Source organism: Leucopleurus acutus (genome assembly GCF_964270905.1).
Source record: "Leucopleurus acutus genome assembly, chromosome: 3".
Classification (NCBI taxonomy): Eukaryota; Metazoa; Chordata; class Mammalia; order Artiodactyla; family Delphinidae; genus Leucopleurus; species Leucopleurus acutus.
The window spans coordinates 118,890,239-118,904,427 of record NC_139145.1 but is presented as its reverse complement, the minus strand read 5'-3'; positions in this window follow the sequence as shown (position 1 = coordinate 118,904,427).

Genomic DNA, 14,189 nt, shown 5'->3' with positions numbered 1-14,189 from the left:
TACCAATGCGGGGGACATGGGTTCAAGCCCTGGTCTGGGAAGATCCCACATGCTGCGGAGCAACTAAGCCCCGTGCGCCACAACTACTGAGCCTGCGAGCCACAGCTACTGAGCCTATGCACCACAACTACTGAAGCCTGCACACCTAGAGCCCATGCTTCACAACAAGAGAAGCAACCACAATGAGAAGCCTGTGCACCACAACGAAGAGTAGCCCCTGCTCACCGCAACTAGAGAAAGCCCATGTGCAGTAACGAAGACCCAATGCAGCCAAAAATAAATAAATTTATTAAAAAAAAAAAAGAAAGTGAAGCTGAGCCAGTAAGGATGTGTGAATTTTTCAGTTGACTAAATAGTTGGGCCAGAATTTGAACTCAGAACCCTAGACAATCCTAGAATAGGTTTAGCTCAGTGTTTTAACTTGCTCAAATCCCATCTCCTTCTACACAGCTCTGTGGTAATCAAATAGCACAAAAAGAAAAAAAATAACCCAATTAAAAATGGACGTAGGATTTGAATAAGCATTTCTTCAAAGAAGGTATATGAATGACCAATAAGCACATGGAAAGATGTTCAACATTGTTAGTCATCAGAGAAATGCAAATCAAAACTATAACGAGATATTACTTCACATCTACCAGGATGGCTATAATCAAAAACCAGAAAATAAGAAGTGTTGGTGAGGATGCAAGAAATTGCAACCCTCATACACTGCTGGTGCCAATGTAAAATGGTACAGTCACTTTGGAAACAGTACAGAAGTTCTTCAAAATATTAAACATAGAGTTACCATATGCCTCAAAAATTCTCATTTCTAGCTACCCAAGAGAATTGAAAACATACCTTCATATGAAAACTTGGACACAAATGTTCATGGCAGCACTATTTATATTAGCCAAAAAGTGGAAACAGTGCAAATATTCATCAATTGATGAATGGTAAACAAAATGTGTTATACCCACATGATGGAATATTGTTCCACCATGAAAAGGAATGAAGTTCTGATACATGCTACCACATAGATGAACCTTGAGAAAATTATGCAAAGTGAAAAAAGCCAGACACAAAAGGCCATATATTGCATGATTCCACTTATATGAAACATTCAGAATAGGCAAATCCACAGAGACAGAAAGTAGATTAGTGGTTGCAGGGGGCTGGGGGAAGACGGAATGGAGAGTGACTGCTAATGGGTATGAGGTTTCCTTTGGGGGTAATAAAAATGTTCTGGAATTATACAGAGATGATGATTATTCAACTTTATGAATACACTAAAAACCACTGAATTTCATCTTTCAAAGAGTGAACTTTGTGATATGTAAATTTATCTCAATAAAGCAGTTATGAAAGGAAAAAAGTAGGTGTATATGTGTAAATGTTCTGACTTGGGGAAAAGTGTGGGGAGAGGAAGGTATGATGGTACAAGAACCAAACCTGGAGATGAAGACCCAACTTCACCCTTACTGCTCTATGACTGTAAAAATCCACTTACTCTTTTGATTCTTGGTTTCTTCATTTGAAAACTAGGGAAAATATCCCCCTCAAAGTGATTTTAAATGAGTCAGAGATGATCTTATAACCTATAAATTGCTATTTAAATGTTAGCTCTAACCCTAAAGTCTTGAATTTTTCTCTGAAATGGTAATTCTCTTTCCATAAAATTTGAGCTCAAGAGTGTCCTTTGCAGATTCTGGTCCTTCCCCTGGCCCTCAGTACTTAACAGAGTGTTCAGCATAGTGACTTAGACTTACTTAACAATTGAGCAGCAGTGTGGGCCTAGGACTATAAACATAAATAAGATTTACTTGTGCCTTCAGGAAGGTCAGTCAAGTGGGGTGGGAGTAGGAGACAGATATCTAAATTTGTAAGTATAATGCATGTGCATGTAATTACAGTGAGATGAGCAGGTGATCATGCGTACACATCCACCCTTTTCAACAAGTATCTCCTGGAGAAAAAAGATGAAGATTTGTTGGTTGGGAATTTGTGTCTCCCACCATTGGATCCTGCATGCTTCCAATAGGAGGACAGGGTTGAACATGTTTCAAAAAGATTTCTAAAGATTTATGATGTTGGCTATTTAAGGAAATAAAAATATCACTAACAGAACAGTATGGAGGTTCCTTAAAAAACTAAAAATAGAATTAACATATGACCCAGCAATCCCACTACTGGGCATATACCCAGAGAAAACCATAATTCAAAAAGACACATGCACCCCAATGTTCATTGCAGCACTATTTACAATAGCCAGGTCATGGAAGCAACCTAAATACCTATCAACAGATGAATGGATAAAGATGATGTGGTATATATATACAATGGAATATTACTCAGCCATGAAAAGGAATGAAACTGGGTCATTTATAGAGACGTGGATGGACCTAGAGACTGTCATACAGAGTGAAGTAAGTCAGAAAGAGAAAAACAAATATCGTATATTAACGCATATATGTGGAATCTAGAAAAATGGTACAGATGAACCGGTTTGCTGGGCAGGGGCGGAGACACGGATGTAGAGAACAAACGTATGGACACCAAGGGGGGAAAGCGGGGTTGGGGGGTGGTGGTGGGATGAATTGGGAGATAGGGATTAACATATATACACTGATATGTATAGAATAGATAACTGATAAGAACCTACTGTATAAATAAATAAAATTCAAAAATAAATTCTTTTCCAATGGAAATTCTATTCCTGAAACACTCACCAAAATAATAATAGAAAGGATCTTCACCAACCTGATTAAGGCATCCACAAATAACCTACAGGTAACATAATTGTTATTGTTGAAACTCTTCCATTTTGATGGATTTGCAGTTTCTCTTTGTAGTATTTATTCTTGTTTGATAAAGTCAGCTTTATTGAGGTGAAATTTACATACAATAAAATTCACCCATTTTAAGTGTACATTTCAAAGTATTTTTTAAAATGTGGTCACATAGCCATCACTACAATCATGATATAGACATCCCCTCTGCTTCTATGCAGAAAATCCTGTCTTCACATCCACCACCTGCTCCAGTCTCTGGAAAGCACTAATATTCACTCACTATAGATTTTCCTTTTCTAGAATTTCATATAAATGGAATTCTACAACACACATTATTTTGTGCCTGGCTTATTTTACTTAGTATAATGCTTTTCACATTCACCCCAAATTTTGTGTGCATCTGTGGGTAGCTATTTTTTAATGCTAAGCTGTATTCCACTTTATGGGTGAATCACATTTGTTTATCCATCCACCAGTTGAGGTTTGGGTGGTTTCCAGTTTGGAGCTATTATGAATAAAGCTGTAATTATTATTTGTATAAGTCTCTGTATGGACATATATTTTATTTCTTTGAGGGAAATACCTAGAAAGGGGTATTGCTAAGTCACATAGTTGAAGTGTATGTTTAACTTAAAAAGAAAAAAACATCAAATTTCCAAAAGGCCTGTTGCATTTTTATTCCTACAAGAAGTGTATGAGTCCTAGTCGTTATACCTCCTAGCCAACCCTTGCATTTTATTATCTGCTGAGGTTTTAATCTGCATTTTCTAAATAACTAATGATGAGCATCTTTTGTGCCTAGTTGTCATCTGTATATCTTCTTTAGTGAAGTGTTTGTTAGAATATTTTGACTATTAGGTTATTTGTTCTCTTATTGAGTGATTTTAAATCTTTTTATAATGTGAACACAGGTCTTTTACTAGATATGTGTTTTGTAAATCTATTCTCCTAGTGTGTGGCTTATGTTTTCATTTATTTGAGAGTGCTTTTTTTTTTTGTGGTACGTGGGCCTCTCACTGTTGTGGCCTCTCCCGTTGCGGAGCACAGGCTCCAGACGCACAGGCTCAGCGGCCATGGCTCATGGGCCCAGCCGCTCCGCGGCATGTGGGATCTTCCCGGACCGGGGCACGAACCCGTGTCCCCTGCATCGGCAGGCGGACTCTCAACCACTGTGCCACCAGGGAAGCTCTGAGAGTGCTTTTAAAGAGCTTTTCTTTTTAATTTTGAAGAAGTCTACAAAAATTATCAATGTTTTCTTTTATGGTTTGTGGTTTTTGTGTAAGAAATGTTTGTCTAACCAAAGGCTTCAAAAAAATTAGATAACTGCTTTGTTTACAAATTAGATATCATATTAAAATAACGATTGTGTAAAAAAAATATCACTAACATATGATTGCTAATAGAATGGGAACTTGAAAAATATCATATTTCTGCAGTGAGGGGCCATTCTTAGCTCACCCTCTTTCCTGGTAAAGTTTTGATTATTTTGTCTTTAAAATCCTAATAAAAACATCATGTAATTCCCTCCAACACCATGTTCAAAGCAAAGCAACAGTGAGAGGATCAGCCCATGAATTTTCTAAGTTATTTATAGGGCTAAAGCCCCACAAGGGAGGCATTAGATGCACCCACTTCTATTAGATCATATGTTGTTCATAATGGGTTCCTGGAAATCCAGTTGTCTTTTCCTAGCACCCCAGGATGTTATGACCAAAAACATATATTTCAAAACCTCTCCACCTCCAAAGCCCTGCTCAAAAGAAGTTTTGCTGCAGCTTTTAGTTGTTAATATTGAAATATTTCCATTGATGATTATTTGGCGTAGCAAGCTTCAAAACCTTGGTATTTGGAATAGTTCGCTAATGTTTTCTTAAATTACATCCTCTTGTGGGTCCATAAAATCCCAAAGTTATTACAAATAAATAAATGGAGTTTCTCTTCATGATGTAAACCAGCTTTCAATGAAGTCATTGAGGGGAAGTTTGGTTTGGATGGAAGAAGCACCTACCCGGGGCAAGTGCTGCTTTCCACGCACTGGGGGCTGGAGACTCGGTCAGCAGCTGCTCTCAGGCAACTGAATGGAGCAACCCCCTGCTGCTTCATTTCTTGTTTTAACTTCCAGTGGGAAACTCAATATTTTAAAATGCTCCTTTTTCCTCAAGTCCTCTGCATGTGGTGACCAGGGCCTCGGAGGCAGGTGAAGAGAGAAGCTGTGTTGGTGCTCATTGACCATATCCCTACCCCGTCTCAGACTGAGCTAGAGGTCCTGGGGCAATCCTACAGCACGCTGGCACCCCCAGTGCTGGCGAGCCTTGCCCTAAGTCCCAAGGTTGCAGCCTTGCCCAGGCACAATTGGAAATATTTAATTCAGGGTGAAAGGAAGGGGGGATGCAGAGGCTGGATCCTTGGAGAGCAGCAGGCCCTGCAGGCCTTGTCGTGCATGTACTTCTGGGGCACATCCTGGGAGGGAGCAGTTCTCGTGGACCCACGTCATGAGAGCAGCCTCCTAGATACCTGCAGCCATCCCACCCTTCACTGTGGCATGGCTCCAGGGTACATACAAGGCAGAGTGTGACCCACAGTTGGTGTGGAAGTAATTACTACTCACATACACAGTGTGGGTCTCCCAGCCCTCCTTGGATGGACAACTTCCTTTTCTGCTTCTGCTTTCCCCTGTGTTCAGAGTCATAGAGAAATATACTTTTAAAATAATAATACAAGAGGGTTCCAGCTTAAGACGGTGACACAGGAAGATCCTGAACTCACCTCCTCCCACAGACACACTGAGTCTACAGATACATATGGAACAGTTTCCTCTGAAAAAAACTTAAAAACTGATGGAGCCACCCTTTCACATTGGGCACGTGAGAGGGAAACCACATCAAAGTGGGTAGAAAAGGCTAAGACACAATCTCTCCTAAACCTCACACCTGGTGTGGCATCCCAAAATCAGGAGGGAACTTAAAACCCAGAGCTTCTCCCTGAGGAGCAAAGGGTTTGTACCCTACATTGGGCACCCCAGGTTTTAAGACCAGCACCTGAGATACGAGCTCCCAGAACATCTGGCTTTGAAAACCAATGGGGCTCATGGCCTTGGGACTCACGGGGCTGTGGCGAACTGAAGAACATCTCTTGAGTGGCTCATGTGCAGACTTACCTGGCTCAGGGGCCTATTGCAGAAGCAGCCCTTTGAAAAGCACCCAGACTTTATGTGAGAGACTCATTTCCCAATTTTAAAGTGCTGGTCTGAGGGGCAGGGATCTGTTGGAATACTCTCCTGGGATGGAGACTGGGTACCATCTTTCTGTTCTCCCTCTGACTTGCTAAAGCCAGCAGGCATCATCTTTTTTTTTTTTTCCTCTTTCTCCTTATTTTTCTTTTTTTCTTTTCCCCCACTTTTGTCAGGTAGTGCCATCTTTGTACTCCCCCTCTGCCTTGCTCCAACCGGTGGGCACCATCTTTGCACTTTCTCTGCCACACTCAAGCATCTCCTAGAGGGGAGCTTCCACACATGTCTGGTGCCCCAGTTTCTACATCTGGTGATCTGGGTTTTGTGGCTGCCACCCAGAGGATGCCTCTTAATCACCTGGCTCTGGAGGCCAGAGGGGCTTGAGTTCCTCGGTCCCATGGCATTCTAAAAACTGGAGAGACAGCTCTCGTAGGCTACCACTCCTAGGGCACTGCATAGACAGCAAACTGAAACACACCCCCGTCTTTCTGAGAAAGAGGTCTGTTTGCTTGTCCAGGAGCTTTGACCTGAGGGACAGGTTTCAGGGCTGGCACACTCCTAGGGGCTCACAGAAGGGATCTCTGGGAACAGAGACTGGTGAATGCAACCTTTGCAATCTCCGTCCACCTCACTCCAGCTTGCTGGTATCTTACAAACAGGAACTTACACTTTTTCTGGTTGCCTTGATCCTTGCAGTTGCTGCTAGGCTCTGTGGATAGTGGCTTATGCTCCCAGGTCCTACAGGACTGTAACCAGAAAGAGAGTTCTTAAACAGCTACCATCCCAGGACACAGAAAGAGGCAACAGATCCAGGAGCTCAATCTTTCTCAAAAGAGGCCAATTAGCTTATCATCATGGCTGCACCCTGAGAGGCAGGCTTCTAATTAAACATACATCTAAGGGCTGACTGTAATCCTTTCCTGAGACCTCAGAGAGCAGGCACTATCTTCACGGTCTCCCTCTGCCATGCTCCAGAGTGCCAGCATCTCTCAGAGGGGAGCTCTTACATGTGTTTGGTTTTTATGTCTGGTGCCCTGGTTTTTGCAGTTACCGCCCAGGGGTTACCCCTTGATTGCCTGACTCTGGAGGCCAGGGCACTTACTAGGTCCTGTGGGACTATAACAATCAGAGAGACAGTCCTTAGCAGGTGACTACCTCCAGGGCAAGGCACAGACAGCACACTGAAACACACCCACAGCATTTCCATGAAAGAGGTCTACCTGTTGCTCCTGGAGCACCAGGCTGAGGGGCAGGCTTCAGGTTTGGCACACATTCAGAGGATGTGGAGGTGTTCTCAGGGAACGTAAGTTGGGCAATGCCATTTTGCACTCTCCTCCTGCCTCATTACAACTCACACTCTTCTGGCGCCCTAATTTTTGTGACTGCTACCCAAGGGACACCTCTAGATCACCTGGCTCTGGGGGCCAACAGGGCTTAAGTTTGTAGTCCCACAGGACTGTATATATTTGCATTCTTTATTTACTTATTTATTTTGCGGTACGTGGGCCTCTCACTGCTGTGGCCTCTCCCGTTACGGCCATGGCTCACGGGCCCAGCCACTCCGCGGCATGTGGGATCTTCCTGGACCGGGGCTCGAACCCGTGTCCGCTGCAGCAGCAGACGGACTCTCAACCACTGCGCCACCAGAGAAGCCCCTATTTGCATTCTTTAAAAGCTGTTGCCTGAGGGTCTGGCTTCCAATCAGCCTGAATCTAGGTGCTAACTGAGATCCTCCCTTTTGGGACACTGACTGGTCTTGGCAAACCCTCAACAACTGGGAGCTATTAAAAATAAAATAGGCTGTTTGGATGATCACAAAGGTTTGAGAGACAACCAAAAGCCAGGGCAAAGTTGAACAGTAAGTTTCATCTCTTACAGAAGGCCAGTCCTTCAAGATTGGGAGAAGTGGCTGTTTCATCTAATACAAAGAAACAAACACAAAGAGTCAAGCAAAATGAAGAAACAGAGAAATATGTTCCAAACAAAAAAATAAGATAAAACCTCAGGAAAAAAAAAACCTTAATGAAATAAAGATAAGTAATTTCCCTGATAAAGAGTTCAAAGTAATGGTCATAAAGATGCTCACCTCACTTGGGAGAAGAATGGATGAACACAGTGAGGACTTCAACAAAGAGAAAATACAAGAAAGTTCCAAACAGAAGTCACAAAATTGAAGAATACAATAACTAAACTGAAAAATACACTACAGGCGTTCAATAGTAGATGATGAAGCAGAGGAAAAGATCACTGAACTCAAAGATAGGGCAGGGGAACTCACCCAATCAGAGCAGCAAAAAGAAAAACAGAATTTTAAAAAATGAAGACGGTTTTAGGGACTTATAGCGCAACATCAAGCAGACTAACATTTGCATTATAGGAGTCCCAGAAGGAGAAGAGAAAAAAAAAAAGGCATAAAACTTATTTGAAGAAATAATGGCTGAAAACTTCCCTAACCTGGGGAAAGAAACAAAAATCCAGATCCAGGAATCCCAGAGAGTTATGAATCAGATGAACCCAAAGAGACCCACACCAAGATACATTATAACTAAAATGTTAAAAGTTAAAGACAAGGAGAGAATATTAAAAGTATCAAAAGAAAAACCATTTGTGACATACAAAGGAGTCCTCATAAGATGATCAGCAGATTTTTCAGCAGCAAGTTTTCAGGGCAGAAGGGAATGGCACAGTATATTCAAAGTGCTGAATGAAAAAACTTTTCCAGCCAAGAATTCTCTACCCAGCAGAGTCATCATTCAGAATTGAAGGAGGAATAAAAAATTTTCCAAACAAACAAAAGCTAAAGGAGTTCATTACTTTAAATGTAAATAGATTAAATTCTTCAATCAAAAAAACATAGGGTGGCTGGCTGGATGAAAAAACAAGATCCATCTATATGCTACCTATAAGAGACTCATTTCAGATGTAAGGACATACACAGACTGAAAGTGAAAGGACAGAAAAAGATATTCCTTGCAAACTGAAAGCAAAAGAAAGCTGGGGTAACTATATTTGTAATGGACAAAATGGACTTTAAAGCAAAGACTATAAAGAAGGACATTACAAACTGATAAAGGAGTCAATTCAATAGGAACATACAACATTTGTAAATATTTATGCACACAGTGTAGGAGCACCTAAACATACAAAGCAAATACTAACAGATCTAATGAAAGAAATAGACAGCAGTACAATAATAGTAGGGGGATTTAATACCCCACTTACATCAATGGATAGATCATCCAGACAGAAAATCAATGAAGAAACATTGGTTTTCAATGACACATTAGACCAGATGGACTTAACAAATATATACAAAACATTTCATCCAAAAGCAATAGAATACACATGCTTCTCAAGTGCACATGGGACATTCTCTAGGATCGATCATATGTTAGACCAAAAAACAAGTCTTAACAAATTTAAGACTGAAATCAAATCAAAATCTTTTCTGACTACAATAAAACTAGAAATCAACTAAAACAAAAAAACTGGGAAATCCACAAATGCATGGAGACTAAATGACATGCTACTGAAGAACCAATGGGTCAAAGAAGAAATCTAAAGTGAAATAAAAAAATATCTTGAGACAAGTGAAAATGGAAATACAACATACCAAAATTTATGGAATGCAGCAAAAGCAGTTCTAAGAGGGAAGTACATAGTGATAAATGCCTACCTCAAGAAATAAGAAAAATCTCAAATAAACAACTTAACTTTACACCTCAAGGGTCTAGAAAAGAAAAATGAAGCCCAAAGCTAAAATAAGGAAGGAAATAACAAAGATCAGAGAAGAAATAAATGAAACAGAGACTAACAAGACAATAGAAGAGATCAATGAAACCAAGAGCATGTTTTAAAAAATCAATAAAATAGACAATCTTTTAGCTAGACTAACCAAGAAAAAAAGAGAAGGCATTCAAATAAATAAAATCATAAATGAAAGAGAAGACCTTACAACTGATATCACAGAAACACAATGGATCATAAGGGACTACTACAAATGATTATACACCAACAAACTGGACAGCCTAGAAGAAATGGGTAAATTCCTAGAAACACACAACCTTCCAAGACTGAATCATGAAGAAACAGAAAATCTGAACAGACTGACTGCTAGTAAGGACACTGAATCAGTAATTTTAAAATACCCCATAAACAAAAGTCTAGGACCAGATGGCTTCACTAGTGAATTCTACCAAACATTTAAAGAAGAAGTAATACCAATTCTTCTTAAACTCTTCCAAAAAGTAGAAGAAAAGAAAACACTTCCAAACTCATTTTACAAGACCAGCATTACCCGGATACCAAAACCAGACAATGATATCACAAAAAAGAAAATTACAGGCTGACGAACAAAGATGCAAAAATCCTCAACAAAATATAAGCAAACCTAATTCAATGATACATTAAAAGGATCATACACAGTAATCAAGTGGGATTTATTCCAGGGATGTAAGGATGCTTCAACATCCACAAATCAATCAATGTGATACACCACATTAACAAAATGAAGGATAAAATTCATTGATCATCTCAATAGATGCAGAAAAAGCATCTGACAAAATTCAGCAACCATTCATGATAAAAACTCTCAATAAAGTGTGTATGGAAGAAACATACCCTAACATAATAAAGGCCATCTATGACAAACCCACAGCCAACATCATACTCAATGGTGAAAAACTAAAAGCTATCTCTCTAAGATCAGGAATAAGAAAAGGATGTCCACTCTTGACAATTTTATTCAACATAGTACTGAAAGTCTAGCCAGAGCAAATATAGAAGAGAAATAAAAGGCACCCAAATTGGAAAGGAAAAAGTAAAACTGTCACTATTTGTGGAAGACATGATTTTATATAAACAAAACCCTAAAGTCTCCACTAAAAGACTATTAGAAATAATAAATACAGTATCAGGATACAAAATCAATATACAGAAATCTGTTGCATTTCTATACACTAATAATTAACTAGCCTAAAGAGAAATTAGGAAAACTATCTCATTTTTGATTGCATCAAAAAGAATAAGATATTTTAGGAATAAATTTAACCAGGAGGTTAAAGACCTATATGCTGAAAACTATAAGGTCCTGACAAAAGAAACTGAAGAAGATACAAGTAAATGAAAAATACTCGTGGATTGGAAGAATTAAAATTGTTAAAATGCCCATACTACCCAAAGCAGTCTACAGATTCAATGCAATACCTATCAAAATTTCAATGGCATTTTTTCACAGAAATAGAACAAGCAATTCTAAAATTTCTATGGAACTACAAAAGACCCCAAATAGCTAAAGCAATCTTGAGAAAAAAGAACATAGCTGGAGGAGTCATGCTCCCTGATTTTGAACTATATTACAAAACTAGAGTAATCAAAACAGTATGGTACTGTCATAAAAAACAAACACATAGATCAATGGAACAGAATAGAGAGCGCAGAAATAAACCCATACACATATGGTCAATGAATTTATGACAAAGGAACCAAGAATATACAATGGGGAAGGCAGTCTCTTCAATAGATGGTGCTGGGAAAACAGGACAGTCACATGCAAAAGAACAAAACTGCATCACTATCGTACACCATACACAAAAATTAACTCAAAATGGATTAAAGATCTGAATGCAAGATCTGAAACCATAAAACTCCTAGTAAAAAACATAAGTGGTGGGCTTCCCTGGTGGCGCAGTGGTTGAGAGTCTGCCTGCCGATGCAGGGAACACGGGTTCGTGCCCCGGTCCGGGAGGATCCCACATGCCGCGGAGCGGCTGGGCCCGTGAGCCATGGCCGCTGGGCCTGTGTGTCCAGAGCCTGTGCTCTGCGGTGGGAGAGACCACAACAGTGAGAGGCCCGCGTAGCGCAAAAAAAAAAAAAAAAAGTAAGTGGTAAGCTCCTTGACATTGCTCTTGGCACTGATTTTTGGATTTGACACCAAACACAAAGGCAACAAAAGCAAAATTAAATAAGTGGGACTACATCCAACTACAAAGCTTCTACACAGCAAAGGAAGCTATCAACAAAATGCAAAGGCAACCTACCAAATGGGAGAAAATATTTGCAAATCATATATCTGATAAGGTGTTAATATCCAAAATATATAAAAAACTCATATAACTTAACAGGAAAAAAAACAGCCCATTCGAAAAACAGCCAGAGGATCTGAATAGAAATTTACCAAAGAAAACATACAGATGGCTAACAGAAAAGGTGCTCAACATCACTAATCATCAAAGAAATGAAAATCAAAACCACAATGAGACATTACCTCACACCTGTCAGGATGGCTATCATCAAAAAGTCTAGAAATAACAAGTGTTGGCAAAGATGTGGAGGAAAGCAAACCCTCCTACACTGTTGTTGGGATTTAAGTTGGTGCAGCCACTATGGAAAACAGTATGGAGGTTCCTCAAAAAAATTAAAAATAGAACTACCATATGATCTAGTAATTCCACTTCTGAGTATTTATCTGAAGAAAACAGAAACACTAACTCAAAAAGAAAACAAAAACACTAACTCAAACTCAAAAAGAAAACAAAAACACTAACTCATATTCATTGCAGCATTATTTATAATAGCCAAGATATGGAAACAACCTAAGTGTCCGTTGATGGATGAATGGATAAAGAAAATGTGGTGTGTGTGTATATATATATATACATACACAATGGAATATTATTCAGCCACAAAAAAGAAGGAAATCTTGCCATTTGTGACAAACATAGATGGACCTTGAAGGCATTATGCTAAGTGAAATAAGTCAGAGAAACACAAACAGCATATAATCTTACTTATATGTGGAACCTAAAAAAAAAATAATAAAGTAAAAGCCAAGCTCACAGATACAGAGAACAGACTGGTGGTTGCCAGAGGTGGTCAGGGACATTGGGGGTGAGGGGGGTGGGCAAAATTGGCAGAGGGAGTCAAAAGGTAAAAAATTCCACTTACAAAATGAATAAGTCATAAGGATGTAATATACAGCATGGTGACTATAGTTAATAATACTACACTGCATATTTAAAAGTTACCAAAGATAGTAAATCTTAAAAGTTCTCACCACAAGAAAAAAAAGTCTATAACTATGCATGGTGATGAATGTCAACTAGACTTATTGTGGTGATCCTTTCACAATAAACAGAAATATCAAATTGTTATGTTGTACACTTGAAACTTATATTTTGTCAATTATATCTCAATTTAAAAATAAGGACAGTAATTGAGGAGTGTTGTCTAGGATTCAGAGTATGACTTGGAACCATTCTGAGGGCACTGCTACTGATTTTTAGATAACGTAGGCAGATTGTTGAGCTGCGTCATTCTTTTCCTTATTCATGTGATAGGAACTGGCATTTTATCAAACTGTGAAATAGCTCCCAGACTCAGGGTCTTGCTTTTAGATTGCTTTTTTTTTTTTTTGTGGACAACATTCATGTATTTATTGCTTAACTTTTTATTTTTGTATTGTTTTATTGGAGTATAATTGCTTTACAATGTTGTGTTAGCTTCTGCTGTACAGTGAAGTGAATCAGCTATATGTATACCTATATCCCCTCCCTCTTGGACCTCCCTCCCACCCCCACCCCATCCCACCCATCTAGGTCATCACAGAGCACCCAGCTGGGCTCCCTGTGCTATACAGCAGGTTCCCACTAGCTATCTATTTTACACATGGTAGTGTATTTGTGTCAAACCTAATCTCCCAGTTCGTCCCGCCCTCCCCTTCCCCCCATGTCCACATGTCCATTCTCTACGTCTACGTCTCTATTCCTGCCCTGCACATAGGTTCATCTGTACCAGTTTTCTAGATTCCACATATATGCGTTAATACTTAGATTTGCATCTGTAGCTAAATAGAAATTAACCTGAGAGCTAGAGAGCTTAAGGCTATCAACTGGCTTCAGAGTCAAAGCCTGGTTGCAAGAGAGGTATCTGCTATTGAGTTAGTTCATGCCCAAGATAGAGGGAGAGAACTGAGGATTCTGAATTCACCAGTGCCCTTATTTTCCCAACAGAAATGCACCTACTAGTGCTCAGTAGAGACTGGGAAGCAACTCAGTGTACTGGTTAGAAATACTGGCCCTGAAGTCAGAGAGACCTGCACTCAAACTCCTGCTCTGCTAATTTAGCACCATTATCTTGGGAACCTCACCATTTTGAGCCCCAGTTTGCATATCTCTCAGATAGGGATC